The 26995-nt window shown below is 41.1% G+C and overlaps 1 protein-coding gene across 1 annotated transcript in view; it reads right to left on the minus strand.

Annotated features, from left to right (window-relative positions):
* The window catches only part of LOC117551377 (NLR family CARD domain-containing protein 3-like), a 101593-nt gene extending 77460 nt beyond the window's left edge, over window positions 1–24133 (minus strand). Inside the window, 1 exon segment of the mRNA XM_034224240.1 lies at window positions 24060–24133. The gene's annotated coding sequence lies outside the window, so the exon portion shown is untranslated.
* Between the last annotated feature and the right edge of the window lie 2862 nt (window positions 24134–26995).

Genomic DNA, 26995 nt, shown 5'->3' on the forward strand with positions numbered 1-26995 from the left:
ACGGTTAGTGTAATACTGAAATATCATTATATTCATTGTTGGTTTGAGACATATTGAGGAGAAATAGACAAAGATTATATGAAGGTATTTCTTAAGTATTGCAGAGAGTATTTATCTCTGTGTTTCATATACTTTCTTTGCTTCTTATTTTGCAGGGAAATAAGGAGCTTTGTTCAATATTTTAGATCTTCAACATGTTGGCATTTTGGATTTCCTCAAACTGGAGAATAAATGTGAATCTACTGCTGAGAGAAATACTAGATAACTCAATGCACTCTTTAAAATCACCGTGTTTCCTAAAGAAAGTACTGAAAACTTTTATTGTGTTGCCTTTCCTTTCAGATTTCAACATTTTCCAATTTAAAATCAATAAATCCCGCCTCGCTTTCTGTAAAAACCTCGTCTCGTTGCGGGTCAATGCAGAAATCACATCATCAGCAAATCTCCTTTCTTTGAATGGGTATTCTCCGTGACTTGTGGATTCAGAAACACTTGAGATTTTAAAGTGGATTAATGTTAAACTCATATCTGTCTCTTATTGTCGTTAACACACTACCTGGTTCACCTTCTCTGTCCTTCACGTGTTGTTTTTGCCGAGCGGCGGCTGTAATTATCTCGTCGATCTGCGGCTGCACGGCGCTCTGACATCTGGTTCATGTTGGAGTGGCCGTCGTAGTGATTTCTGCGGGTGGGGGAGTGAGAGTGGAGTGAAAGGGGGGGAAAGGGGGGGTGATGGGATTGAAAGGGAAGGCCGGCGATGGGATTATGGGAGCGTGACAATTGAGGATTAGCTGAGTTTTAAACAAATAGCACTCGTGCAGGTCAGCAGATCGACACTAGAGAGGAGAGCGACTGCTGACTTCATTAACACGCTGTCGTCTGTCTGAGAACACAAACACAGGACGGTAGATCCACACGTTCGACATCTATCATCTAAGTAACTAGCTTTATAATGTAGCTGCAGGGAAATCGTATTTCTGTGTTGGTACCTGAAGGCAGCATCTCCCTGGTCCAATGGGATTCCTCCATGTGATTTTGGATTATGTCAGAAAATAATCTCTGTTTCAAACAAACGTTTATGAAGGGCTATAAAGGAACTACAGCACGGTCACATGACTTCACGTCACAACCGCTAAGCTAAAGGAGGCTAATGTTGGGCTATAAAGGAACTACAGCACGGTCACATGACTTCACGTCACAACCGCTAAGCTAAAGGAGGCTAATGTTGGGCTATAAAGGAACTACAGCACGGTCACATGACTTCACGTCACCACCGCTAAGCTAAAGACGGCTAATGTTGGGCTATAAAGGAACTACAGCACAGTCACATGACTTCACGTCACAACCGCTAAGCTAAAGGAGGCTAATGTTGGGCTATAAAGGAACTACAGCACGGTCACATGACTTCACGTCACCACCGCTAAGCTAAAGACGGCTAATGTTGGGCTATAAAGGAACTACAGCACGGTCACGACTTCACGTCACCACCGCTAAGCTAAAGGAGGCTAATGTTGGGCTATAAAGGAACTACAGCACGGTCACGACTTCACGTCACCACCGCTAAGCTAAAGGAGGCTAATGTTGGGCTATAAATGAACTACAGCTCGGTCACATGACTTCACGTCACCACCGCTAAACTAAAGGCTGCTAATGTTGGGCTATAAAGGAACTACAGCACGGTCACATGACTTCACGTCACCACCGCTAAACTAAAGGCTGCTAATGTTGGGCTATAAAGGAACTACAGCTCGGTCACATGACTTCACGTCACCACCGCTAAACTAAAGGCTGCTAATGTTGGGCTATAAAGGAACTACAGCACGGTCACATGACTTCACGTCACCACCGCTAAACTAAAGGCTGCTAATGTTGGGCTATGAAGGAACTACAGCACGGTCACATGACTTCAGGTCACCACCGCTAAGCTAAAGGTGGCTAATGTTGGGCTATAAAGGAACTACAGCACAGTCACATGACTTTACGTCACCACCGCTAAGCTAAAGGTGGCTAATGTTGGGCTATAAAGGAACTACAGCACGGTCACATGACTTCACGTCACCACCGCTAAGCTAAAGGAGGCTAATGTTGGGCTATAAAGGAACTACAGCACGGTCACATGACTTCACGTCACCACCGCTAAACTAAAGGAGGCTAATGTTGGGCTATAATGGAACTACAGCACGGTCACATGACTTCACGTCACCACCGCTAAGCTAAAGGAGGCTAATGTTGGGCTATAAAGGAACTACAGCACGGTCACATGACTTCACGTCACCACCGCTAAGCTAAAGGTGGCTAATGTTGGGCTATAAAGGAACTACAGCACGGTCACATGACTTCACGTCACCACCGCTAAACTAAAGGAGGCTAATGTTGGGCTATAATGGAACTACAGCACGGTCACATGACTTCACGTCACCACCGCTAAGCTAAAGGCGGCTAATGTTGGCCGTGATGACGTTTAGTCGTCTCATTTAGACACTTGTTAGCATCCTCCATTTTTAGATTCACCAGTGGGAGATTTATTTATGTTTAAACTCTGATTCTCTAAAGAAAAATCAAATATCACAGATTTCATTTCCTCCAAGAAATGATGTCTCCCAAAGTCATTTTCTATCCTCCAACTGCACATCTGTGTAATTTCATACTTGAAGGTTTTAAGACTCGTAAAACACTAAAAACACAGATTAGAATCAAAGATATATTTGTTTGGCTGTTTGAGATATTCCATTTGGACCTGCGGTGTAGTGTTGTTATTGTAAGCAATTTGAATACATTCATAATAAAAGTAAACACATTTAGTTGTTGGGTTTAAAGGACTTGTTGAAAAAAGGACTACAAGATGATTTGAAGTTCATAATAATGTCAACAAAGTCACTTTATAATAATAAACAATATTGATTATTGCAACTTTATTTATTTAACTCTTACTCTTTTCCTCCTCTGTCAGAATCAATAAAAGCTGTTTTTGTTTTTTTCAGAAATGCAAATGAGCGACTCTTGCTGGAGGTGAAATCAGCATCTTTGATTAAAAAATTAGCAGCAAACAAACAACACAAAGCATACGACGATTAAAGGAAAAACATCCCGCAGGCGGAATCTTTTTATCTGGGTTTAATTATCAAGCATAATTACACATCTCAAATGTCTCTGTGAGTCCTTTATGATACAGTTCGTATTAATCATGAACAGTTCTGCTGGCGGGTAATTCATAACCAATGTTCTCACTTCAAATCCAGACTCTGATCGCTCCTCTGGAGAAAACTCTGTTACGGGAAACATCGATTCATTTCATCATTGCTCTTTCACTTTCTACATGTTCAGGACATCGTGTATCATCTCCCAAACAAAGACCTTCAGGTGTTATTCTGGTCGATTACGTCACATTTCTTACCCTCAATACTCCCTGGATTAACAGTCTGTGTTCACAGTGGCTGAGAATATTCAAAAATAAATTGAGATGTAAAATATAACAATGCGGTTTATTTAGAGATACAACAAAACATATAACTTTATTTATCCCGAAGGAAATTGAGTGCCAGAGTAACAAAGACACAATAAACCCAGCAGCTTAATAATACAACTAATAGTAAAAGAGCAAATTAAAGAAACAGACGGTCACATAATGAATGTAAACAACTGAACAGTAGCAGGATTGAAACGTGCAAAAAGACGTAGTGGCAGAAAACTGATTTGCTAGTTAGATATTGCACATTGTTATTAATCGTGCTCGTGACATAAAGCAGGAAGTATGAAGTGTCTGTAATGATGATATTTATATTGCACAGAGAGGTGTGTTCCCAGTTCTCTTTACTGAAGGGGGAGGAGTTATGAATGGAGACCACTGGAGACCCCCGAGACATCTGCAGACGTTGAAGGCCCTGAGTCTCCTGAGGAAACTCTGACCTTTCCTTTAAAGGCCATCAGGGCTTTTATTCCAGTCCAGTTTCTGAGTATTTCGCTTAAACATCAAACGTCCCAAACTTTTTACACTTTGACTTTTTTCTCCCAAAATGTTGACCTTGCTCTTTAATATTACTAAATATTATGTTAAAAATAATCTCTGAGATGTTAGACGGTCAGTGGGATGATTATGACGTTCTTCCTCCATAACATTACAACTTCTTTCTGGCAGAATGTTCTAATTTAATTGACCCTACTTCCATGAAAATATAGTTTTTTGTCTTAATACTTAAAATTGTCAGATTGTTACATCTTCATCTCACGCTCATTAAAACACACTTTATCACTAAAAACATGCAGAAAATGATTTTTTTATGGCAGTACTTTCTGATTTATGGAGAGATTCAGAGCGATATCCAAATCTGTAAAACCCTTGGACTCTAATTTCCACATCTCACTCTCAGTCTCTAGTTTTGGGGAAATGCCGTTACATTTTTAATAAATGAAGCCACTGTGAGTAAAACTGCTCAGACTGAAGACTTGGATTCAGCCCAAAACACTTGAAAAGAGTTTCACCTGAAGTCCAATTAAAACTGCCTTCGCTTCATCATTTACATTTAATGAAAACATATAGTGACACAAAAACGAATTGTTGATAGCAGTACATGATGTATATCTAATAACTAAGTGTAGATGTATCTGTCAAAGCTACTTCTGCTTTCAACTCAAGGGATGGCTTCACACACACCTTGTTATCTCTTATAAGAAACCTCTTTAAATTAACCGTTTGAAAACATCTTCAGAGCATTTGCTTTCACTCTTAAGTCCGTGCACAAGTGCTGTAAACATCTCAGTGTCATGTATTTAAAATGTGAACACACTCCTGCAGTAAACTCTCAATGTAACCAGGTGCTGTTGTTCATAGAGATCTACTGACACTCTGTTTTTATCTGCATGTCTCTGCTGACCTCTAGTGGACACACACACACACACACACACACACACACACACACACACACACACACACACACACACACACACACACACACACACACACACACACACACACACACACACACACACACACACACACACACACACACACACACACACACACACACACACACACACACACACACACACACACACACACACACACACACACACACACACACACACACACACACACACACACACACACACACACACACACACACACACACACACACACACACACACACACACACACACCTTTCACTCTCTGTTAGAGTTAATTGAAGTATTCAGACACTGTTCTGATATGTGACTATATATGCATTTGAATTACACTCTGCTGTTAGTTGTAATTGAAATAGTTCAACACTGCAAGCAAATCCTTCTCAAAAGCTTCTCTTTTGACTGATAGAAAGATTAGATTGAATAGAAACTGTTAAGATTCTGCAGAAGGAAACAGAAGTTGTGGAACAGATCTAGATCTCTGGTCCTGGAGTTTAAACAACAAACTACTTGGTTAGGTTTTATAAATAATTCATGATTTTGGCTTGAAATAAGTTTGTCTGATACATCATGCAGTTATTAAAGAATCCCTATTGTGCTTTTTGGGCTGTTCCCTCTCCTGTAGTGTGTTCTTTAGGTTTTAGTACTTCACCTCATAGGCCTACAAACTGTCTGCTGGGTCCATTCGTGGTTAGATCCGTCTGTCAGGGCAGAGCGAAGCAGGCAGGACGCAAATGCAGATTTCACAGGAAACACCTTTATTAAAAGGCAACAAGAAAAATACAAGCTCTTCCAAGTGAACATAGTCAACGACAAACAAGGATCTAACAAAGACAGACAGAAAAACCAGAACTAAAATACACAGGACTAATCAAGGAAACAAGAGACAGGTGAGGAGGGAGGAGAAAACACACGAGGTGAACACAATCAGGAAAACCCAGGTCGTCGCACGCATCTCTGCTTGTCTAGCTGACATCTCTCAGTGGATGTCTGCTCATCACCTCAAGCTCAACCTTGACAAGACTGAGCTGCTCTTCCTCCCGGGAAAAGATTGTCCCACTCTTGACCTAACAATCAACATCGGCACCTCTGTTGTTTCCCCGACTCAGACTGCAAGGAATCTGGGTGTGACCCTAGATAACAACCTGTCCTTCACTGCAAACATCGCTGCTACAACCCGTTGCTGCAGATACACGCTTTACAACATCAGGAAGATACGTCCCCAGCTGACTCAGAAAGCGACTCAGGTTCTGGTCCAGGCTCTCGTCATCTCACGCCTAGACTACTGCAACTCCCTCCTGGCTGGTCTACCTGCATGTGCCATCCGACCTCTGCAGCTCATCCAGAATGCAGCGGCTCGTCTGGTCTTCAACCTTCCTAAATTTTCCCACACCACTCCGCTCCTCCGCTCCCTCCACTGGCTTCCGGTAACTGCTAGAATCCACTTCAAGACACTGGTACTTGCTTACCATACTGCGAATGGATCTGGCCCTTCGTACATCCAGGACATGGTTAAACCGTACACCCCAGCGCGTGCACTACGCTCTGCATCAGCCAAACAGCTCGCTGCACCCTCGCTGCGAAGGGGACCCAAGTTCCCATCGGCGAAAACACGTGGGTTTGCTATCCTGGCTCCAAGATGGTGGAATGAGCTCCCCATTGACATCAGGACGGCAGATAGCTTGCACATCTTCCGGCGCAAACTGAAAACTCATCTCTTTCGACTCCACTTCGAGCGATAGAACTATTAACGAAGCACTTATATACTAATAAAGGACTGGCTTATCTAAAGCCAGTTGAGTAGCACTTGAAATGTTTGGCTCTATGAAACCTGATGTACTTATATGATTCTGTTTTCTTCAAGTTGTATTTTGTTGGTCGAACGCACTTATTGTAAGTCGCTTTGGATAAAAGCGTCAGCTAAATGTAATGTAATGTAATGAATTGTGCATGTTGAATTTAGTTCTGTATTTTTTTTTAAACCCTCAAATATGTCCCGGGTCAATTTGACCCGAACATTACCAAAGGGTGTGAAATGTGAACATAACACAAGGGTTCAAAAGTATGTAAGATGCTACAGTAAGTAACTTCCTTCAGCACATAAAGTGACTGCCTACGGAGTATCTTAAAGATCTCCTATCATGCTATTTGTAGGCATTTATTATAAATATAAACCGTGCGGGTAAATCGCGCACCGTTAAAAAAAAAAAGTAACAAAAGAAAGAAAAGTCAAAAAATAATGTTTTTTTTAATAAAGTTTTTAGATGTAAGTGTGTCATCTACCACCCCGTTAGCAGGTGCCACTTGATTGACGTATCTTTGACACATTCCCTGTCGCTCCCGAAAATAATATACTGACTTCAAGTGATGCTGCATCTTTTTGAACTCACTGCACTTATATACCAACTACAACAAAATGAACATATTTTACCCTGATTTAATTGTAATACACGTTTCACAATGATGCCGGAATAACTACATACTGATACTGGTTAGTAAAAACCATGAGTTAATGCTGTCTGCAGACAGACGGCAGGCGAAACACCTTTTAAAATGCGTGTTTCCTGAATGGAGATCAGATCGATCAGGATAAACTTACCTGTTGCTGCTCCGTCCAAACTCACAACAACGTCATACAGACACAGATACAACAGCGACTGTATTCTCCATGACACAGGCAGTCTGTGGTTTGTACTTGTTTAACTTCTGTCTAGTTTCTGAACAGATATGAGGAGCTGTGAGCTCTGAGGGCTAACAGCTAACGGCTGATGTTTTAGCTTTCTGATTCAACGTCAGTGATGGCAGGCTGAGATCCTCACCGCTGATTGGCTACCGAGCAAACGTGTCTTCCTCATTGCGTCCGGTGTGAACGGTCTATGCACGGATAAAGAATGTTATTAGAATTTTGAATTTGTAAGAATTGTGTTAAAATAACTAGCTGTAATGTTAATGTTAAGTGTTGCACTTGCATGAAGCTTCAGTGGATAAGCCTCACAGTTAAAATGGCACTTTATGTTATCTGCTCACTGCAAGATGTTATTTGTTTTTTTGTTGTTGTTGCTGTCAACAAAATAATTTACTCATTCACTCAAATGGAAAATAAGCTACATACATTTATATTTAGGGTTGAAGGAGTGAATGAAACTTAAAATGATAGGTATGATCTAAATATATATATTTATCCTTTTTGACATGTTAGTTATGTTGTGTTCTTTGTTTAATGAAATGAGGAGTTGCACCAAATGATTTGATGTAATTCAGATGCAATTAGCCGACATATTGGAAGCACTGTCTTTTTCACTCAATTCTGCAATAGGTAGATCTCGCCTTTCACCTAGGCCGAGGTCGGGGATCTTGGGCTTAAAAAGGTTGGTGACCCCTGTGTTTGATAAATGCACTGTCAGGGTTGAGTGAGGCAAGCAGGACCCAAATGCAGATGAACAGAAACAATACTTTTATTTCAAGGCTACTGAAACAAACTTCAACAAAACAGTACTCTCACCCCGTGAACAACGTCTAAATACGACAAGGAACTCACAAAGACTAACAGAAAACACATAACCTAAATACACCCAGGACTAATCAAACAAACAAGAGACAGGTGAGGAGGGAGCAGAAAACACAGGGGCACCAGGTGAACACAATCGGGTAATCAGGGAGGGAAAACAGACAGAAAGCAACAGGCAGGTGAACACTTTACAAAATAACACAGGAAACCAAAGACAGAAAAAGACAAGACAAAACACAACACGGACAGATCGTGACATGCACGTTTTGTTCAGCCGGATAATCTCCACATGTCTATCCTACTTTTATCATTTTCAAATCATAAATCTAACCGCCAGAAGCAAAATGCTAACGTTATGCTATAAACGAACTACAGCTGAGTCCAGCAGGGTCGCACGACTGATAGATGAGATTCAGAATAGAACAAGTTGAAGCGTCTGTTTGAACAGTCTGCAGGAGGCAGGGACTTGCTTTCAAGCAGAACAGAAACTAACTTAGAGGAGTGTTTACGTGTTCGGCGTAATGACGTACACCGGCTTCCACGACTTCTGTAGTCCTATTCAGCCACTTGGTAACAACCATCGTTTCTCAGACACGTCAACTCTTCAGAAATCCCCAGTGGGGTCACTGCTGATGATTTAATGTCGTAGAACAAAACGTGATCCGTCTCTTCAATGTGTCTCAACCACAGACCTTAGTTCAGATATTTTCCACAAACAGGTTCAAGAAACCGTTGACTCTGAGACGAGGGAACAGGAAGTGGTGAAATGCTGACTCACTTCCGGGTTTTAGGACTCATCACTGCACCACGCTATAAGGTCTGTGTTTAACACAAACTCACCATGCCCACTTCCTCAAAGTACAACTATGACAGCTCCACCCGCACAGGTACCGAATCAGACATTACGAAGGCATTGTGCTCTGGAGCTGGCAGCGTGAAGTCTTTCTGATGTCTGGTCCGTATGATTGGAACATTTGCTTTCTCAACATACGTATACAGCTCTGTCCGCTATCTCAAACTCCTGTGTGACTTCAGACCGGCACAGGATTTGGCAAAATGCCTTTCCTCTGTTGTCTTTACACCACACTGAAAGATTGGGTGCAGAATGTACTCATGGACTAGCTGTTCAGCTGTAGCGAGGTACTGATGGTTCTTACTGATGTCCAGTGCTCTCCAGTCTAGCTTGAGCAGATTTATGTTTTTCTGCGCCTTTTAACTGCCATGCAATTCATGGAACAATCAGTGTCAACAAAATTAATAAAGTTTAGTGAAGTGATTCATTTGTGCTACTTTTTTAGCGCGTTAATGTTTGGAGATGAATCGGGAACATTAACGTTCACTAGTTTCATATCATCATAGTTAACTGTTCAGCTCCGTTTATTAGTAATGTACCCAGAAAACAAATATTAACAGTGCAACGTTTTGTTGGTTCCTTACTGAACGTTTTAGTACCAGTACTAACCAATAAGCGTATGCACTGATTAAAGACAACGTTATATAAAGTGAAACTCCTCCCATCTTCCCTCTCCATCGTGTTCAATGTGTTAAACCCTCTTACTGCTCTGCAGACGGTCAGCCAGCTCCTCCTGCTTCATGCTCCTCAGGAAGTGCAGTGAGATGTTCAGAAAGGCCTCTCTGCTCCTCCTCTGCTCTTCATCCTCACCGTCCAACACCTCTTCATCCTCCCTCTGACTCTCTAAGCATTCTGGGTAATCTGAAGTCAGGACTGTCTGGATCTTCTTCAGCTCGCTCTTCACAAAAGTGACGATGTTCTCCTCCAGCAGCTGGAACAGAATCAAATGTAAACTTTAACTGTTAGTCAACATCAGATCGTGAACCTGCCTTACACTTGCAGTTTATGTCTCACAGCTACGCTGACGTTTGTTCCTACCCGTAGAAAATATCTTCTCTCGAGTGTTCAGCAATTTAATGTTTGCATTGTCTTCACAGGAGCAAAAAATACAATGCCTGGTAATGTAATAATATAATCCAGCATGAACACACACATACTCTCATGCTGATGTGTGTGGCTCATTCTCACCAAGCAATCAAGTGGTGACACAATTCATGATAAAGACGTGATCCTTAATGATTGTTGAAAGAACTGTTATTTTTAAACGTGGCACTTCTGTATTTGCACCATTTTATTACATTTTACAATAGAGGTGCAACTAGTCTGCAGTGAGCGGTCCAGATGACATAATTCATTGGTGACATAGATATTTGAGATGCTGCAGTATTTAGGATTTAGCTCCTCTCAGAGGTGAACAGTCTACACGGTCTATTTATATAATTTCCTCTTAATTTATATGGTTATACTGTGAATGGTGTGTGTGTGTGTGTGTGTGTGTGTGTGTGTGTGTGTGTGTGTGTGTGTGTGTGTGTGTGTGTGTGTGTGTGTGTGTGTGTGTGTGTGTGTGTGTGTGTGTGTGTGTTAGCGTACTAATGTTATACATGTGCCAGCTGTTCCTTGCGTCTCTAACTGGAGGGAGCCACAGATCATGTGTGCAGACTGCAGCATGGAGATGTCTCTCCAAACAGATACTTCCTTAAGTTACTGTCTTGTTCACTGAGAAAGCCCATTGGGGAACATCCCTCTCACCTCCCTCTACCTGCTCCCTTCTCCTGCCACCCTGGAGGGGCGGAGCTAGCTCATCTATAAAGGCAGCCAGCTCACCTGTGGCAAACCCCATGAACAAAGATGTTGGCCTCATGCAGCTCCTGAGAACCAGTTGTTTGTCTGAGTAAGTTTTCCTCTCCTTTGTATTTTCATAGCAGCTTGATTAGTTTATCTCCTATTTTCTGCACCGTTTTCACTGCATTTGCTTTATTTCTATTTCTTATTTTGACATGTCATTATGTACAAAGATAACTGCTTTGCTGGATTATAATGTGAAGTATGAATATTATGTTTGAACTAAGATGTGTTTTACTTTCCTACCAGATCCACCAGACAACAATTAAGACAAACAAGAATCAACAAATTAAAATAAAAACAATGATCTGGAACTCCTCATCTTTAAATCCACTGCGTTGAACCAACCACCTTCACCACCCTCCACATTCTTCACACATCGCACACGGCTGCTGTGCCCTCACAGGACCGCAAGCTGCTGCTAGCAATGCTTTATTTGACCAAATCATTACAGGCTGCTCTATTAACCCAATACGTTGAGTGATATGTTTATCTAAAAGTTCACAATTCAGTAGTGAGTTTGTGGCTGTTGTAGTCAGCAGGAGTAGCTGTGCGTCTACTCACCCAACACATCCTCACTCCCAGGTCGGCCTATGTTGACGTTATGTCAAGTTCCCTGTCGGCTTTTTCCAACGCAAGGGGGGGGGCCTTAGCGTCCATTTTCAACGCAAGGGGGGGGGCCCTTAGCGTCCATTTTCAGCTTTCCGGGATGTCCATATGCTTCTATGGACGCTCATGGAAGCACGGCATTCGTTTGTGTCGGCTGCCCTTAAAGGCAATGTGAGCGTCCATTCTCATTGGATAACGGAGAATTGTACACCCGGAAGTAAGTATTCCCCTTACTGTCGATTGATTTCACAGTGATATCTGCACTACTCATCGACTAAAAAACACCAGATTATCCTTGTTAATTACACAACATTGATTGGTTTAAATTGTGTGCAATGCTTTTGTATTTTTCCCCTTCGATTCGGAGAAACAAATATGTTTTCGGAGTAAAGGATGGCAGAAGACACTACACTACCCAGAATCCCCAGCTATCGTTTGGACTACACCATGTGCTCTGTTTGACGTCACGTGATCTTCAAATTTCTCCCTGAAGAAAAAAAAAAACATGGCCGAACTTCGTTTTATTCTCGATGGAAAATGCCTATTTTAAAGTTAGTTTGGCCATTAAAATGCGTTTTGATGTCATTTGATGCGAGAAATATGAGTTGTTATTTCAGATTATGTGTGCAGTGGATGTACATGATCTTTAGTTTGCTAGTTATTACGAAGATTACTTCAGGAAATTGCGTCCATAACGTTTTCATTGTTACCAAGGTGGTTGCTAGGGACGCTGCTATCGATATTATTTCTGTTATGTTGTTTAACTGTTTAATGGTGTTATCTTTATTGCTACCCCCTTCCCCGTCAATGTATAGTGTTGGTCCACAGCGAAAACATATTAGTTTAACAAAATCCGCATCTAAAGATAGCCTACGTTATTTCCCCCTGTGCAATTCCAGTCTCACATCTCACAGCACATCGTCATTAACAAATAACTTAAACAGACCGAAAACATTGAAAAAAAATACAATAATACTTTATTCCGAGTGTGCTTGCTTTTCTCTTTGGAAGTCATCACATAACGGCATTGTAATACACGGTTCGGCTGCATTAAATATTACATATCTGCCGTAGTTCTGTATTTATAGAGCCCTGATGAGAAGACTTCTAGACAAACATGAGGAACTGAAAACGTGACGTGGATCATAAATATATCAGCCATTAAACAACATCTTACATTTCTTTTCACACAATACGTCTCCTTGCAGTATCAACACTAATTCGGCTGACTTTTATATTTGATCCAATTGGTAGATAGGCTGTATTTACACCATAACGGTGCACAGCTGATATAAAGGGACACCTAGTGGTTAAAGCATGTTATTGAATTTCATAATTTTTATTATTAGATATTAATAGGATCCCTATAAAGTATATTCATTACTCGTTATTCTCTACTAATAGTCCATTAAAGACTGTATATAATGACTATTTTGCACATCCCTTTCAAGATTTCAAGATTTTCTAAGGTTTATTGACATATCATATAGGCCTACATAACTATGGTGTAGTTATGCATTGAATGACAAACTTGGGTCGCAGGTTCCTCAATAGTGCATTACAAGACATCTATCAATATTTGTGCGTACCTCCAGCAATGTTAACTATGTTGAAGCACTTATTTTAACTGATATTATACATATGTATTATACTCTTATAAGATGTATGTAGATATTTCATCTCCGACCTTGTCAGGTATTGAACAATCAATAAATAAAGAACACAGAATTGTTGAATATAAAACACAGAATTTGTGTGATTATACTAAATTATTTACAAATAAACACCACTGCATATTTAACTGTTACACATGCTGATGTAACGCAAATGTTCCAACTTGAGATCAATAAAGTATATCTTATCTTAAGCTGATCGATGGCTATACTGCCATATTTGCAAAATGTGCCTCTGAACCTTAACAAGTGCATGTTTCAGGCTTATCAATTAATGTAATGTAATGTTATCAATTAACAACAGGGGTCACAAACATAAGACCAGCTGTTAAATAAAGCTCTTCTGACCTTAGCTGGCATGTGTGTATATATATATATATTAATGCTGCCCATTATGGGCACAAGCAATTTTCACCCATTTATTAATTATATGTTTTAAATGTGAGTGTTTCCTATCCCCTAAACCTCCAGGGATGAACACAGTTTAATACTGGCAACTTCTTATTATGGGAAATACGAAAACGTCTTTTAAAACTACAACTCCCAGTAGAGACGTGCCATAGATACAGAACATGTTGCGAAACAGAATAGCCAGCATTTGTAGTTCTGGGGACGGGGTGGGGGAGGGGGGGGACGCGGTGGACCCGTTCAAATCCAGTTTTGGACAGTCTGCCGTGATTCCATCCCATTTCAAGTGCTGTTCGAGGCTCGGCGTAACCCTCGGAGCACACTCTCCAATCACAGAGCTTGAGGACTATCACGGGGTTTGTCAAACAGAGCACATGGTGTAGTCCAAACGATAGCTGGGGATTCTGGGTAGTGTAGTGTCTTCTGCCATCCTTTACTCCGAAAAAACATTTGTTTCTCCGAATCGAAGGGGAAAAATACAAAAGCATTGCACACAATTTAAACCAATCAATGTTGTGTAATTAACAAGGATAATCTGGTGTGTTTTAGTCGATGAGTAGTGCAGATATCACTGTAAAATCAATCGACAGTAAGGGGAATACTTACTTCCGGGTGTACAATTCTCCGTTATCCAATGAGAATGGACGCTCACATTGCCTTTAAGGGCAGCCGACACAAACGAATGCCGTGCTTCCATGAGCGTCCATAGAAGCATATGGACATCCCGGAAGGCTGAAAATGGACGCTAAGGGCCCCCCCCCTTGCGTTGAAAATGGACGCTAAGGCCCCCCCCCTTGCGTTGGAAAAAGCCGACAGGGAACTTGACATAACGTCAACATAGGCCGACCTGGGAGTGAGGATGTGTTGACTCACCATAAATATGGAGTCCAGGTGAGTTTGAAGCTGCTGGGCAGACTGACCACCAGGACCCTCTGATCTCTGCTGATGAACTCTGTGGAGCAAAGAGGAGGATTTTAAACAAATACAGAAACTAAGAGTTACATGAGCTGAGTTAGAAGATCCTCATTCAAACTGGACATACATAGAGACATCAATGAAAAGCAGACGGGGACAGGAAGTAGCTTTGATAAACAAACCGGACTAAAGTGAGCAGGCTGATCCGAACAGGACAGTCTGAATGTGCTGATTGTGTCAGACTGTCAGAAGTGCTAAATCTTCAGTGTCTGACATCAGTTTGAAGCTCTGCTGTGTTCTCCTTGTGGTTCAGTTCTTTGCTTCAAGAACTCCTTTACGACGTGCAGCAAATACAATGCAGCTGAGAATGATGTAGAAATTCAAAGGTTTAAAAGCGAACAACAAAATAACTTGAATTCATACCTTGGTCCATCGCTATGCTCTCCATCTTTAAACTTAATAGGTAGAGGCATAGAGTTGTCACTCTTCATGGACACACAGCTGGGTCCAGGTCCGGGAGGGTCTGGTCTCTCACGGTGGATCCTGATAGAATCAAAAACATGATGAATGCAAAGGTGCACTGACACTCTGCTGAACATGATGCTGACTTTTGAACATGTTAATCCTGATAAGATGAATAATAACTTTGGATCAGTGGTTTCCATCTTGCAGGTTGGCAGGCTCAAACGTCCTCTGTAGATTCCTGGAGGATCTGTTGTGGTGTCGAACCTAAACACAAACACAACAACATGCTCGTTACTGCTCCTTCCTCTCTGTCACACACTGGATCTGGGAATGAACAAGAAGGGAGTCTGAGTGAGCTCATACTAAATCAAACACAATGTATTTATCTATGGAGATTTACAATGAAGTGTGTTCATCAGCAATATCAAGAATGAGAGGATGAAAAAGGATAAAAGATATAACCTCCTCATTTGGAACCTAATGAAATAAGAAAACGTGCAATACACCGTGCAAACAATAAACTGTGACATGTAGAATATAAATAATAATAGATGAAATATAAGAACAATATAAAATGGTAATAATAATAATAATAATAAACAATAAAACCCATGCATTTAAAATTCATAAAAGAGTCCAGATGATGAGGATTTATAAAATAATAGATAGGAAATATGTATAAATAATAAATACTACCATATAAATAAATATTACATTAATAAATAAATATTTAAATAGTTAGAGTTTCAAACATTTAATGGCGCACAACAAAAATTACTTATGCTCTAAATTCTTACCATATATCAAGCTCTTCACCTTCAGACGTTATAGGTCGAGGCATAGACCGGTCACTCTTCATGGACACACAGCTGGGTCCAGGAGAGTCTGGTCTCTCATGGGGGATCCTGATAGAAACACAATCACTGATGAATGTTCAGAAGATACAACTTTGTTGATAATTATGTTGAATTTCAAGCGTTTTAATAAAGAAAAAGAAAAATGACTTTTGCTTTAAATTCTTACTCTGGACTATCATCATGCTCTCCATCTTTAAAATGAACAGGTCGAGGCATAGAGTTTTCTCTCTTCATGGACACACAGCTGGGTCCAGGTCCAGGTCCATGTCCAGGTCCAGGTCCAGGTCCAGGTCCAGGTCCAGGTCCAGGTCCAGGAGGGTCTGGTCTCTCATGGGGGATCCTGATAGAAACACAATCACTGATGAATGTTCAGAAGATACAACTTTGTTGATAATTATGTTGAATTTCAAGCGTTTTAATAAAGAAAAAGAAATTAAATTGCTTTAAATTCTTACTCTGGACTATCATCATGCTCTCTAGCTTTAAACGTAACAGGTCGAGGCATAGAGTTGTCACTCTTCATGGACACACAGCTGGGTCCAGGAGAGTCTGGTCCCTCAGGGTGGATCCTGATAGAAACACAATCACTGATGAATGTTACAGTGAAAGGCTGTTTTAAAGGTTGCTCACTTTGAAAACAATAAGTGATAAACGTGCAGGAGATAAAACACTGCTGATTATCATCATGTTAATCCTGATAAGATGAATAATAACTTTGGATCAGTGGTTTCCATCTTGCAGGTTGGCAGGCTCAAACGTCCTCTGGAGATTCCTGGAGGATCTGTTGTGGTGTCGAACCTAAACACAAACACAACAACATGCTCGTTACTGCTCCTTCCTCTCTGTCACACACTGGATCTGGGAATGAACAAGAAGGGAGTCTGAGTGAGCTCATACTAAATCAACTATGCTGCACAGCTCCCGTAATTCCCCAGACAAACTGTATGTTTACTGTATGGACACCTCAGTCCCGTTGATCCGAGCCGTCAGTCCGGTTCTTACACTTCCTCCCAGCACTAAGGATGCTTACTCAGATTACAATCAAACTGCTGCCAAAAAACTGTCACCTTTACAAGGAAGTCTTTCTGGAAAAACATTCTCCACAATACTTTAGAATAGATATTTAGAAGCAAGAAGCATTTAAACAGTGATACAGAACAAGTGATCAAACATTTACAGATTCCTTTAGCAGGATTCTCACCTGATGAACTGAGTTTTAGGAAACAAAAATACTTTGTCTGGTTAGCTTTTCTTTGATGTAATTATCTAATTATCCAATTATTCAATTTCCAAAAAGCATTTAAATCATATTCTCACCTTCTGAATTCCCTTCAGGTCAATTGAAACACCTTCATGCTTCATGTATCTCTGCTCATCAATCCTGTGTCTGCCTGCATCTGATCTGAGGACGCCGTCACTCCCTCATAACTTCAGAGCATCAAAACACATGAGTCACAAGAAACCAGTCAGTTTGAGAGAGGGTGCAGTTCTACTAGCTGTCCACTAGATGGTGGTAACTGATCATCCAATGAAATAAAGCTCTGACAGTTGACTGATCTCATTAGCATCCTAGTGTAGCTGTGATGAAGAGGTTCCCACAGACTAACAGTATTGACTGATCTCCTTCCTCTCTGCGGACGCCTGAAGACAGATCTGTTCTTTTATCATGTTGTTTTCCAGGTTAAAGTCAAGACAATTGTAACTATGGATCCTACACCAATAACTACATTAATCAATGTTATTTATAATCACACTTTTCATTTTAATAAACAAAACTCAAAGTGCTACAGAGTAAAACAATCTGAATAAAAACATTTAAAACATTAAGTAGATTTAAACATTAAATAGACAGGGCAACAAGAGGATGGTTAAAGTTCTAGCAAAAGGCTTTGTTAAAAACAAATGTGTTTTAGGCCTTACAAGTTCATAAGCTTCAAATAAGATAAAACATTTTGAGTGATACAAACAAAATGCCTTTTTTTGTTGTTATTTTGATTGGCCAAGTCGGACATTGCAAGTTTAAGTATTTATTTATGAACAAATTATTTTTGGATGAAGTTTTAGTGAACATTTTTGATCAAACGCATTGTTCTACAACGATGTGTGATCTACATCTTGTGATATTCACGCTGAAACATTATCAGTTAAACGGTCAAAAACATAAGACATCAAATGATAATAAACAACAGGACTGATCACCGTGGAATTCCCCTGGAAACCAACGTCAGAAACAACAACAGAGTATTGGCCTAATAGTCGTGTCACACACACATTGCAGTGAGAACAGCAAACTATCAAGTACGTTCTGCTCAAACCGTCAGAGGATAGAACTGGGGGGTATACTACGAAGCAGGATTTTCGATTAGCGGCTAAATTCAGGGGAAACTCCGGCTTTCCGGTCCTACGAAGCTGGTTCTCTTTTTAGCAGGCTAGATCTCCATGGTAACTGATGCTTAGCGGCTAACCTGGTCCGGAGCAGGTTAGGTTGCAGGCTAAGAGATCAACTCAGTGAAAGCACTGCCTGCTGACCAATCAGAGCTCAGTGTGGAGTTTAAAGCGATCAAGTCATATTACAGGAGAAAGGAAATACAGAAAAGCTGCCGTTGCAGGAAAGACGGCCGGCAAAAATCACCGGCTGTGTGAACGTGAATATTAATAGAATATCACCTCCATCTTCAGAGCAATCTGACTATTATAACATTAGCGTTAAGAAAGCTTACTGAAATATCTGCCACAACATAAGTAACCGGAGTAACATTAAGTACAGTCCGCAGCATATCACTTCATAATGTATCATATATCTCCTGATCTGAGTCAGCTGAGCCGTATCTGGCCGTGCAACACTCACAGTGTCACAGACTGTATGCAGAAGTATTATTTTAAGCAACACATTAAGTTGACGAATCACTCGAGACAAATGTAATGAAAGTCAGATGGTGTCTTAGACGGGCATTGATATCATAAACCTGTTAATGTACGCATTCAAACACTTGTTCTGTTCCCAGCTGTATTCACCTTGCAGGTGCAACTATGTGGCTTTTATCCAGGATAAAGTGTTTAAGTCATGGATGTTTAAAGTTTAACTTCTTCATATGTCTAATATTATAGTTGACTTTTCATTCAGGAAGTATGACGCTGCGCTGTCAGTGCGCTTCTCCATGTTTGTGATTGGTCGAATGCTCCAGATACCACCCCTTTCATGTGAACGCGCACCTAACTAGATAGGACACGGCTGGCTTGAGCGATCCACTTGATAACCAGCGTCGTAGTACAGTTTAGCGAGAGCGCGTATGTTTTGGATTATAGGCCAACCGGCTAACTCAAACATATCCAGGTTAGGTTGAACCAGCTTCGTAGTATAGGCCCCAGGCCTTTTTGAATGGCCACGTTAAATCCTGGATTCTGATTGGTGGGTCTGTTATCTCTGTTTAGTAGTTAGTTGCTCAGGATGCTCTGATCGACCCTGTGCTGTCACATCGATCCGGTCAGTTTTTAGCTGTGGACAAAGACATTATCCACCGTCAGAAACTAAATGGAATACTTGTTGAACTATATCATTGTTGTGTCATGATGGTTCAACTGTCCCAAGTAAATAAACAGAGAAGAAGAACACTAGTGTTTAAAGGGAATGGGCTCTGGCTGTATTTAGAGACTGGTTGATGGGAAACACAATTTAAACAGACCTGGACAGTTACTGAAAACCTGGATCAGTGCTGCCGTCATTTTAAGTTACGATGCTGCAGTTCAGACGCTGAGACTAGAACAGAAGGAGCCCTCCACTAACGTATCTCACGCTATCACAAACATCCCATCAGAAAACTCAACGCTCCATCAAACAGTTTCAGATACAAAGTCCAGCGAACATGAGACTCCACTGGAGCGTCTCTGACTGCAGTATCAGTAAAGACATGAAGGCCCTAAACACACAGTGACTGTGGAGAGACCACAAAGAGGTTATATCACATCTGTTACTCTTCTATGTTGAACTTATTTTTTTAAACATGTCAGTCACGTTGATCAGAGCTGTTGGACCGGATCAGAAACTGCCTGCATTTTTCACTGCTGATGATATCTCAGATTACAATCAAACTGCTGCCAAAAGCTGCTGGCACCATTACAAGGAAGTCTTTCTAAAACCATTCTTCTTTAACTCCTAGGGACATTCTCCACAATACTGTAGAATAGATTTATAGCATCAGCATCAGGAAACATTAGTCCTGTCCAGTTAAACTGTGATGCAGAACAAGTGATCCTGATGATCAAACTTCTACAGATTCCTCTGGGAGGATTCTCACCTGATGAACTGAGTTTTAGGAAACAAAAATACCTTCTCAGTTTAGGTTACTTCTTTGTTGGAATCATCCCCAAATGTAATCTCAAATAAAAAGCATCTCTATCTTATCATCACCTGTTGAATTCCCTTCAGGTCAATTGAGACGGCTTCACATGAGGAGGAAACTCTTCGTCAGTCAGAAACCCAGTCAGTGAGAGGTGGTGTAGTTCTAGCAGCTGTCCACTAGGGGGTGCTAACGGACCCTCTAGTGAAATAAAGCTCAGCACTAACACATGATGAAGCAGCGTGGATCACGTGCATGTGTGCCTGATCGGACACATGATATTACATTATATTACATTATATTACATTATATTACATTATATTACATTATATTACATTATATCACATTATATTACATTATATTACATTATATTACATTATATTACATTATATCACATTATATTACATTATATTACATTATATTACATTTAGCCGGTGCTTTTATCTAAAGTGACAAAAAATGTACATTAAATTCAAACAAGCTATAAAGATACAAACTGAGAACAGCCTCAAGTACATTACCTTCAAACTAAATACAGAATGAGAAGTTTACCTACACCCGTTATGCACATTACAAAAAAGGGCTATAAGAGTTATTAATAATGTTGGATATCTTGAACTAATGTATTATTTTTGAAGTCACACATATTGAAGTTCATTGATCTGGTTACATTTAAAACGGCACAGAGCCAGACATAATCTACTTCCTAGGAAATTAAAAACATTGTTCGTAGACAGAGAGGGAGGGTATCAGAAGTATGAGTTTAACAATCTGTGGGGTGACTTTATGGAATGGTTTGGAGCAGGAGTTCAAACAAAGCACAAGCATAGTTCAGTTTAAAAGGAAGTACAGAAACACTTTTTTGGATAAAATATGAGAATGAAGAAAGGTGATTGAAGATGAGACATGTTTGTATAAATGTAAATCTAAGTAGGAATAACTTGCATAATGATTTAAAGGACAATCATTGATCAAGTAAGGGGTGGGAATTAATAAGCATTTCCTCCTACTCCCTTTCGGACACATATGATTTATTATTATTATTATTAATATGAAGACTTTTTTGTATCATGAATAAATACCGTATTTTAACAATAAGGTATTCTGTTTTTTCACATTTTTTATTTGTTATTTTTTTAATCTGTTCGAAATAAAGATTGAAATGAAATGTATGTTTAGCCGACTTCCCTTAAATACCTTGATCTAACATGCCAGAGGCTGTTCACCTTGTTCACCACAGTGGCAAAGCCCCGGGGGTGGATGAGATCCGCCCGGAAATGCTGAAGGCTCTGGGTGTTGAGGGACTGTCATGGTTGACACGTCTCATCAACGTTGCGTGGAAGTCGGAAACAGTACCGAAGGAGTGGCAGACCGGGGTGGTGGTTCCCCTTTTTAAAAAGGGGGATCAGAGGGTGTGTGCCAATTACAGAGGCATCACACTACTCAGCCTCCCCGGGAAAGTTTACTCTAAGGTACTCGAAAGGAGGGTCAGGCCGATTGTCGAACCTCAGATTGAGGAGGAACAATGCGGATTCCGTCCTGGTCGTGGATCAACGGATCAGCTTTTTACTCTCGCAAGGATCCTGGAGGGGGCCTGGGAGTACGCTTATCCGGTCTACATGTGTTTTGTAGACTTGGAGAAGGCGTATGACCGAGTTCCCAGGGAGGTACTGTGGGAGGTGCTGCGGGAGTATGGGGTGAGGGGGTCTCTACTCAGGGCCATCCAATCTCTGTACTCCCAAAGCGAGAGCTGTGTCTGGGTCCTCGGCAGTAAGTCGGACCCATTTCCGGTGAGGGTTGGCCTCCGCCAGGGCTGCGCTTTGTCACCAATCCTGTTTGTAATATACATGGATCGGATTTCGAGGCGTAGTCGTGGGGGAGGGGGTCTGCAGTTCGGTGGACTAAGGATTGCACCACTGCTTTTTGCAGATGATGTGGTTCTAATGGCTTCATCGGTCTGCGACCTTCAGCACTCACTGGATCGGTTCGCAACCGAGTGTGAAGCGGCTGGGATGAGGATCAGCACCTCCAAATCTGAGGCCATGGTTCTCAGCAGGAAACCGATGGACTGTCCACTCCAGGTAGGGAATGAGTCCTTACCCCAAGTGAAGGAGTTCAAGTATCTCGGGGTCTTGTTCTCGAGTGAGGGAACAATGGAGCGTGAGATGGGCCGGAGAATCGGAGCAGCGGGAGCGGTACTGCAGTCGCTTTACCGCACCGTTGTGACGAAAAGGGAGCTGAGCCAGAAGGCAAAGCTCTCGGTCTTCCGGGCCATTTTCGTTCCTACCCTCACCTATGGTCATGAAGGATGGGTCATGACCGAAAGAACGAGATCGCGGATACAAGCGGCCGAGATGGGTTTTCTCCGCAGGGTGGCTGGTGTCTCCCTTAGGGATAAGGTGAGAAGTTCGGTCATCAGGGAGGGACTCTGAGTTGAGCCGCTCCTCCTTCGCGTCGAAAGGAGCCAGTTGAGGTGGTTCGGGCACCTAGTTAGGATGCCACCTGGGCGCCTCCCTAGGGAGGTGTTCCAGGCACGTCCAGCTGGGAAGAGACCAAGGGGTAGACCTAGGACCAGGTGGAGGGATTATATCTCTTCGCTGGCCTGGGAGCGCCTTGGGATCCCCCAGTCAGAGCTGGTTGATGTCGCCAGGGAAAAGAAAGTTTGGGGCTCTCTGCTGGAACTGCTACCCCCGCGACCCGACCACGGATAAGCGGGAGAAGATGGATGGATGGATGGATGAAATGTATGTTTTGGCCGAGGTGCACTTTGTTAATAAATGTAAATATTGTTGATATGATCAGTTAAATTCTCAAAGAGCATCAAATGGCAACACAGATTGGGACTGATGTCAATGGGACTCAATTTCAAAGGAAACCAACATCAAGAATCTGCTTTGGACTCAGCCGACTGTGACTCCAGAAACAAACAGGTATGTTCTACATGATGCGCCGGCATGAGAGGGAAACACTGTCTTTGCTGCACGGCTAAGTACTGGATTCTGATTGGTCTGTTATTTCTGACTTGGACAGGTACACAACACCTGGATCAGTGCTGCCGTCATTTGAAGTCACGTTGCAGTTCAGACACTGATAATAGAACAGAACGACGGACCCCTACATGAACACATCTCATGCTGTCACAAACATCCCATCAGCAAAGTCAACGCTCCATCAAACTGCTTCAAATACAAAGTCCAGCGAACATGAGACTCCACTGGAGCGTCTCTGACTGCAGTATCAGTACAGACATGAAGGCCCTTTACACACATCACGTCTGCTATGTTTCAATGTTAAAACAAAACAAACATGTCAGTCATGTTGATCTGAGGTTTAGACAGCATCAGACACTCCCTGCTTTTTCCACTGTAGATATGAACTCAGGTTACAATAAATCTGCTGCCAAGAACTGCTGTCGCCATTACAAGGAAGTCTTTCTAAAATCATTCCTCTTTAATTCTGAGACTAATTCTACGATACTTTGAAATAGATTTATAGAATCAGCACCAAGACACATTTGTTCTGATCAGTTAAACAGTGATACAGCACGATGTGATCGGAGTGATCCTGATGATCAAACATCTACAGATTAAGTTTAATTAGGTCAAGTAACTTAGTGGTTGTTTTTATCCCCACATGTATAATAATATACCCAACAAGCTTACAAACTGAAAAGTGTCTAAATCATGTTCTCACCTTCTGAATTCCCTTCAGGTTAATGTAGACGCCTGCCTGTGTGGAGGAAACTCTGCTCATCTCTTCCTCTTCAGTCCTGTGTCTGCCTGCATCTGATCTGAGGACGCCGTCACTCCCTCATAACTTCAGAGCATAAAAACACATCAGAGTGACGTGAGAACAGGTCCAACGGGAAGAAGAGCCAGTCAAGGTGAGAGGTGATGGAGGGGATGCAGTTCTATAGCTCTCCACTAGATGGTGCTGACACAACACCTTTCAGATCGGCAGGTACAAACACATCGGAGGGACATGAAACCAGCGTAGCCACAAACCTGGAGTCTCAAGAAGCTCAGGCTGCTAGGGTGATGTTCTTTTTCCACTTCTTCAAACACGCGTTGGCTTGCAAACACATTTGTATTTAATGTTAAATGTATTCCTTTGCCCGTGTGAAAACTGTGTATGATAGCTTTAAAAGCTTTTCATGTGAAATATCCATACATGTGTTATGTTTAGGCAACCATACTACTGGCATAGGTTCGGTAACTGCCTGGTTATTTTTATCCCCAGATGTTTAATCACAAACTTTAAAAAAACCTGTATCAAATATTACATTTTATTCTGTTACAATACCGCACTTTTTTTGTATTTCACCCACATATTCCAAAAATGGTTTTAGGGGATTTATGGTGGCAGAGATACATTAACGTCTGTGTTTTTAAATCCTTAAATTATGACGGAAGTTAAAAGGAGGGACTTGATAATTAAAATGTTGAGCATTTTGTTCTGTATTCAATTTTCTACGTAAGGACACTCCTTTGTTTTCAGAGTAATTGAGGAATGCCATTTGGGTAACAGATGTATTTGAACCCTGAACACTCAATGTCTGCATGTTATATTAGGATTTGAAAAATAATAGTCCCTCAGTCACATTGATCCGTTTTTAAGACCTGTTCTGACACTTCCTTCATGTTTCACAGATGACAGGAAATGAAGATTACAATCTAAGTGCTGCACATTCTGCTTGAGAAACACTGACAACACTAGCTAACCCAGTCTCACAAAAAAACGTGTAATAACTACTACGCTGTGGACCAACACTATACATTGACGGGGAATGGGGTAACAATAAAGATAACACCATTAAACAGTTACACAACATAACAGAAATAATATCGATAGCAGCGTCCCTAGCAACCACCTTGGTAACAATGAAAACGTTGTTTAGACACAATTTCCTGAAGTAATCTTCGTAATAACTAGCAAACTAAAGATCATGTACATCCACTGCACACATAATCTGAAATAACAACTCATATTTCTCGCATCAAATGACATCAAAAAACATTTTAATGGCCAAACTAACCTTAAAATAGGCATTTTACACCGAGAATAAACGAAGTTCGGCCATGTTTTTTTTTTTCTGCAGGGAGAAATGTGAAGATCACGTGACATAGACGCCAGCCATTGGAATGAATGGTGAAAAAAACGTAGGGATTTTACAATTTCAGAGGCGTTTTTGTAGAAATACTACGTCCTACGTTGTGGACCACTTTTTTTAACTTTGTTTTCAGAGTAATTGAGGAATGCCATTTGGGTAACAGATGTATTTAGAACCGTGAACACTCAATTCCTGCATGTTATATTAGGTGTTAATAATAGTCCCTCAATCACATTGATCCGTTTTTAAGACCTGTTCTGACACTTCCTTCATGTTTCACAGATGACAGGAAATGAAGATTACAGTCTAAGTGCTGCACATTCTGCTGTTCTGACAACACTAGCTGACGACCTGGATCACCTGAAGTCAAACCAAGAGCAGGACAAGACAATTATTTAATGTTATGTTTGAATATGCAAATGAGGCTTTATGATATTCTAGCTTTTGGTGACTTTAGGAAAAATCTACAAACACAAAGATAGAAAAGTATAAATAAAATAAAAAGTAAATGTGTTTGGATGTTTTCTTTCCACTTGTCTGAAATAAGAGATCACAATTCGAAGTCATTTAGATCCATCTAGTGGGCAGCTATTTGAACTACATCACCACGAACACTGACTGGGTTTCTGACACTGGTTACACAGGTTTTCACGTGACTCTCTTTGTGTTGATACTCTAAAGTAGTTGGTTGGGTACATGTACCGCAGTGATGTTAACTATGCCTGTGACGATAGGTCAAATTAAAGATCAGAATCTCAAACCCTCCCGAGAGAAAAGGGATGCACCGTTGGCCTCTTTCGACGACAGAGATTGCATGCATGCATAGGCGTTCCTCGGGGAGTGCCAGAGGAGTTTATAGCTAGACATCAGATATTGGCGGGACTCTAACCACTCTTCCTTTGGGTAACTATTAATACAAATGTTGAGATGATGAATTATATTTATTATAATCAGCAACGTTTCATGATGCTATTAAAGGATCAGCTGAACAGTTCGATGCTACCTCCCACAGAACAACATCTGATTGGTTGCATTTATTTTCTAACACAAAACCACTGAAATGCATAGAAGGACAAACAAATCGACGCAACACTGTAATATTACAGCTCAACAACACAGATACCATTCTCATTTATTCATTTTATTGACATTTTATAAAATGTTGATTTAGATAATTAAATCTATTTTTTGTTTGTTTTTAGTGTTTCAGGATATTTTCTGAATACCTTGAATGCCCTGACGGTTCACCACTGGTGTAGGCCAGGGACCAGCCACAATGATCCATTCTGTGCAGTTAAGGCTTGTTGAGGTTGAGCTTCATGTGGTGCGCAGTCAGCCACTGAGAGACGACAGGAGAACACACTCAGGTCTACGAGCAAATGCATCTTTCTGAGAGATGATGTTGAGAGACACTTTCAAGCTGGTTGGCAAACACTGGAAAAGATCTTTATATATCCATTTACCATGCAGTTCATTTACTCTAACTTCCTGTATCTCAGTGAGCAATCAAGTTATTACA

This window comes from Gymnodraco acuticeps, unplaced genomic scaffold, assembly GCF_902827175.1.
Source record: "Gymnodraco acuticeps unplaced genomic scaffold, fGymAcu1.1, whole genome shotgun sequence".
Taxonomy (NCBI): domain Eukaryota; kingdom Metazoa; phylum Chordata; class Actinopteri; order Perciformes; family Bathydraconidae; genus Gymnodraco; species Gymnodraco acuticeps.